At 44.0% G+C, this 6044-nt stretch overlaps 1 pseudogene; it reads right to left on the reverse strand.

Annotated features, from left to right (window-relative positions):
* Window positions 1-4506: 4506 nt before the first annotated feature.
* Window positions 4507-4623, reverse strand: LOC124799545 (annotated as a pseudogene).
* Window positions 4624-6044: the final 1421 nt, after the last annotated feature.

The following is a 6044-nucleotide window of genomic DNA, read 5'->3' on the forward strand; positions in this document are numbered from 1 at the left end:
GAAGAAAACAGCTGCTGAGTCGGATCGAATGCTCTCAAGCACGTATGGTAAGGACGCTATTAGTGAAAGAACGTGTCGTGAGTGGTTTCAAAGCTTCAAGAACGATGATTTTAACGTCCTAGACCGGCACAGTGGTGGAAGAGAGAATGTTTACTAAGATGCAGAATTGGAGACATTGCTGAGTGAAGACTGCCGTCAAACTCAAGAAAAATTGGCACGATTAGTGGGAGTGACACAGCAAGTCATTTCAAAACGTCTCAAGGCTATGGGCCTGATTCAGAAAGAAGGAACTTGGGTCGCGTGTGAGCTGAAACCAAGAGACGTTGAACGGCGTTTGTGTGTTTGTGAACAGTTGCTTCAGAGGCAAAAACGGAAGGGATTTTTGCAACGCATTGAGACCGGGGACGAAAACTGGGTTCATTACGATAACCCTAAACGCAAAAAATCATGGGGATGTCCCGGCCATGCTTCCACGTCGACGGCCAAGCCGAATATTCACGGCTCCAAGATCATGTTCTGCATTCGTTGGGACCAGCTCGGCGTCGTGTACTATGGGGTGATAAAACCAAGTGAAACAATCGCAGGTACTCGTTATCGAACTCAATTAATGCGTTTGAGCAGAGCGTTAAAAGACAAACGGCCGCAATACAGCGAGAGGCACGATAAAGTGATTTTGCAGCGCGACAACTCTCGACCCCACGTTGCAAAAGAGTTCAAAACGTAGTTGGAAACGTCAAAATGCGAAGTCCTACCCCACCTACCGTATTCTCCAGATATTGCTCCCTCTGACTATCTATCACCTGTTTAGATCAATGGCGCATGGCCTGGCTGACTAACACTTCCGATGTCACGAAGAAGTCACAAATTGGATCGACTGGTGGATCGCTTCAAAAGAAGAACAATTTTTTCGACGCGGGATTCGTACACTGCCCGAAAGATGGGAGAAAGTAGTGGCCGGCGATGGAAAATACTTTGGATGATACATGTGCAACCAATTTGTTTCATTAAAGCCTCGAATATTGAGGAAAAACGGCGGAAGCAAAGCTGTACACCTTTTAAATAACATCTGTAAACAATAAATGAAGGAACAAAAGGAAAATAAGAACAGCTTTTGCTTGGTTACAGCGAGGAAAATAAATTTGCAGATTCTGTGTTTACCAACGATCACATTCACATAATACGTTAGAAATCTGCACACATTTTCTTGAACGTAAGAATTGTATCGCTCAGTCATAACATTCATGCGCATGCCGGAAAGTACCTTCAGTATTTTGGATGTGCTGTATCATGTTCAACATTTGTCAACTACGTTTGGGGTTTTTCCGGTCTTTGCGGCCCCACGTATCTTATATTAAATTACTTGTCTCAGCCTCATCTACGTCGCTTCGCGGGGTTTTAAACTTTAGTAACAATCAACCTATATAATGAGCAAATGATTAGCTGGTTCAGCAGAAAGACGGTTTAGTTTGGTAGTGATTTAAGTATAAATTTCATAAACTTATCAGCAAGCAACTTCGTTGCACATTCGACTGGCTGTGTAGCTCAGGTGGCATGAACCTGATCCGTGAGTCACGGTTTCCATATTTGACCAATGTAACACGATGTTTATTTTACAGACAAGTTAATCATATCGCATTTATGTGAAAGTGAATTTTTCTAGAATATTTGTGTCTGAGCTCTTTGTTTTTCTCCGAAATTTGTGAATTACACATATATATTACACATTTCGTTCGTTTTCTGTGCTGGATATATCCTTTATGTAGTGAAGGGTGCACAAAAACCACACAAAGACTGAGCCTAAAATGAATTTTCCGGACCGTGTTTCCTTCTTCAATATCACGTAACTGATCGCCTGGGACTATCCTATTCATATGTATATGTTACAGTCACCAACGAACGACAACGTGTAATAGTTGTTCGGCCACAACAGTCAGGGTAATTTCGTTTGGATGTTATTTCGTTGTTACGTAGTAGGTTATGTACCACATCCTAGGCCACATCAGCTTTTTTTTCTTTTTTTTTAAGTTCATAAATCGTAGTGGAGGGCTGTTCAGTTTGTTTCAGTGTAGTCGTGGTGTTGCCTCTCTGAAGTATTCTGCCTCTTCTACATCTACATCTACATCTGCATTATTACTCTGCAATTCACATTTAAGTGCCTGGTAGAGGGTTCATCGAACAACCTTTAAGCTACTTCTCTACCGTTCTACTTTGGAACTGGGCGCGGGAAAAACAAACATTTAACTCCTTCCATGAGAGCTCTGATTTCTCTTATTTTATTACAATGATCATTTCTCCGTATATAGGTAGGCGCCAACAAAATATTTTCACTCTCTGAGGAGAAAGCTGGTGACTCAAATTTCATGAGAAGGTCCTGCCGCAACGAAAAATGCCTTTGCTGTAGTGACTGCAGCGCCAATTCGTGTATCTTGTCCGTGGCACACTCTCTCGCCTCTTTCGCGATAGTACAAAAGGAGCTGCCATTCTTTGAACTTTTTCGATGTATTCCGTCAGTTCTATCTGATGCGGATCCCACATCGCGCAGCAATGCTCCATAAGAGGTTGGACAAACGTAGTGTAAGCAGTTCTTTAGTAGACCTGTTACACTTTCTAAGTGTTCTGCCAATAAAGCACAGTCTTTGATTTGCTTTCTCCGCAACATTACCTATATGATCGTTCCAGTTTAAATTATTCGTAATAGTAATACCTGAATATATAGTTAGTCTACGGCCTTAAGATTTGTGTTATTTATCGTGTAACCGAAATTTAGCGGATTTTTTTTAGCGCTCATGTGGATGACTTCACACTTCTGGTGGTTTAGACTCAATTGCCACTTTCTTTACTATCGAGATATGTGGTCTAAATTATTTTGGAATTCGTTTCGATAATCTGATGACAAAACATGATGGTAAATGGCAGCATCATCTGCATCCAATCTAAGAGGACTGCTCACATTGTCTCCTAAATAGTTTATGTAAATTAGAAAAAACAGAGCGCCTATAATAAAATGGTTCAAATGGCTCTGAGCACTACGGGACAACATCTGAGGTCATCAGTCCCCTAGACGTAGAACTACTTAATCTTAGCTAACCTAAGGACATCACACACATCCATGCGCGAGGCAGGTTTCTAACCCGAAGACTGAAGCGCCTAGAACCGTTCGGCCACAATGGCCGGTGCGTATAACAGTTCCTTGGGGAACGCCAGATATTATTCCTGTTTTACTCGATGACTTCCCACCAGTTATTACGAACTGTGACCTTTCTGGCAAGAAAGCCACACAACTGAGACGATAATCCATAGGCATGCAATTTGATTAGAAGCTGCTTATGGGGAACAATGTCAAAGGCCTTCTGGAAATCTAAAAATGTGCAATAAATTCGTCGTCCCCTGTTGATAGCACTCATTACTTCGTGAGAATAAAGAGCTAGTTGTGTTTCAAAAAACGATGTTGTCTGAATCGGTGTTGACTATTTGTCAATAAACAGTTTTCCTCGATGTGCTTCACGGTGTTCGAGCACAGTATACGTTTGGACGAGCCTGTTGGTTTGGTACAGCACTCAACCCAGCTGCAGGTAGCAGCTGTCATTTAGCAAGAGCCTGCTTACGTGGAGCGAGCGGTTGCCCACTTCCCGGAAAGGCGTGTATTTGAGGAGCTGGCGCCCAGCCGTTTGCGCGTGTTGCAACGCTGCCTGCCTCTAAAATAAAGATTCACTGCACGCCGGCTAGAGGGCACAGGCTGCAGAGGACAGACGGTTCCCATAAGCCTCTGGAGTCCACCTGGTACGCAGCCTCGAAATATATTTGATCGCCCTCTGCAATAGTATAAGGCAACAATATGCCAAAAATTTGTGGTACGTTCCTGCAACAATAATAATAACTGTAACAATAAAATATCACACAAAAAATTACAAGCAGAGGCACAGGGCTTGGAGAAAATTGAACTTTGAAACTTACACATAGGTGACAAAAATCATGGGATACCTCCTAATATCGTGTCGGACCTCCTTCTGCCCGGCGTAGTGTAAATACTAGATGTGGCATGGACCCAACAACTCGTTGAAAGTCTCCTGCAGAAATATTATGCCACGTTGTCTCTATAGTCGTCCATAAATGCGAAAGTGTTGCCGATACAGGATTTTGTACACAAACTGACCTCTCGATTATGTTCCACAAATGTTCGAGGGATTCATGTCGGCCCATCTGGGTGGCCAAATCATTCGCTCGATTTGCCCAGAATGTTCTTCAAACAAGTCGCGAACATTTGTGCCCCGGTGACATGGCACATAAAAAAAACTTAACTCTGTCCGAACAGGTCATGAAGACCCAACGGTACCGTTTGGCCGCCGTGTATCCTCAGTCCACAGGCGTCAGTGGATGCGGGTATGCAGCGGCATGTGGTCAGCACACCGCTGTGCCGGCCGTATGTCAGTTTACGAGACCGGAGCCGCTAGTTCTCAAATCAAGTAGCTCCTCAGTTTGCTTCACAAGGGCCGAGTGCACCCAGCTTGCCAACAGCGCTCGGCAGACGGATGGTCACCCATCCAAGTGCTAGCCCAGCCCGACAGCGCTTAACTTCGGTGATCCGACGGGAACCGATGTTACCACTGTGGCAAGGCCGTTGGCGATATGGCGCATTACCATGCATAAAAATTCTTTTTTGGGAACATCAAGTGTATGAATGGCTGCAAATGGTCTACAGGTACCCAAATGTAACCGTTTCTAGTCAATAATTGGCTCAGTTGGACCAGAGGACACAGTCCATTCCGTGTAAACACAGTCCACACCACTGTGGAGCCATCACCAGCTTGCACAGTGCCTTGTTGACAACTTGGGTTCACAGCTTCGTGGGGTCTGCGCCACACTCAAACCCTACCATCAGCTCGTGCCACCTAAAATTGAGACTCATCTGACCATGCCACGCTTTACCAGTCGTCTAGGATCCTACCGATATTTGTCACGAGCTCAGGAGATGCGATGCAGGCGTTGTCGTGGTGTTAGCAAGGGCACTTGCGTCTGTCGTCTGCTGCTATAACTAATGCCGCATTTCGCCCCAATGTCCTAACGGACGCGTAAGTCTCACATTGATTTCTGTAGTTATTTCACGCAGTGCTCCTTGCCTGTTAGCTCTGGCAACTCTACGAAAACACCGCTGCTCTCGTCGTTAAGTGAAGGCCGTCGGCCACAGCATTGTCCGTGATGAGAGGTAAAGAGGTTTAAAGGTCTATGTTGGATTCCTTTCATGTTTGATTTCTTAAATCTGTTGTCGTTTACGGCATAAATTCCTCTTCTAAATTTACTGTGGCGTTTCTGACTATCTGGGAGGAGACTGAGTAGTGGAACGTGTTACTTTTACACATAAACAAGAACGATCTGTCACACTACTACACTTTAAAACACAGTTTATATGTAATTCATGTCACACAGTCTCATAAGGAAACTACATCCGCTTTCTTTTATATACTGTATATGATAAGATACTGTCATCCCCCTTCCCTTCTGTGTGAGAGGATGAATGAGCAAATGTATTTCTAGTTGCATGCTGGATGATAGCAGACAAGCCTGTCTGCTAGAGAACAGTAGGACCAACGTCGGAACAGGTAGCTACGCTTTCTAAAAGCAAAGAGGTTTCTATTCTTAGTATGGTCCTGTCCGTCCCTTGTCATGTTGGTATAGGAAGCTGCCCCTCTGGCCACTTCCGTTTGTATTAGGGAGCCACCCTCAGGAAGGGACCAGGGCAGTCTGTCCGTGGCGAGCGTCTGAAGTGGTAAGATCTCCGGCTAAGCGCGTCTCTGCTAAGTCCGTAGGACAATGGATTTCTTAAGTTCAGCCTAACTGAAAATTTAATCACCTTTATTTCAGGTTTAGCTATAAAATATCTAATGTTATCTTAAATTGCAAATTTCGAGTGTGAAGTTCAGAATATCTTCCAGTAGTTACTTTGTCACTACTTTGTGAGTAAAGTGGAACCACGTGTTGATCAGTAACTCTAACTAAGATCATCAATCTTAAATGCGAATGCGCGTGAGATTATAACGTCTCGTCTT

Source organism: Schistocerca piceifrons, chromosome 5 (assembly GCF_021461385.2).
Source record: "Schistocerca piceifrons isolate TAMUIC-IGC-003096 chromosome 5, iqSchPice1.1, whole genome shotgun sequence".
NCBI classification, from domain to species: Eukaryota; Metazoa; Arthropoda; class Insecta; order Orthoptera; family Acrididae; genus Schistocerca; species Schistocerca piceifrons.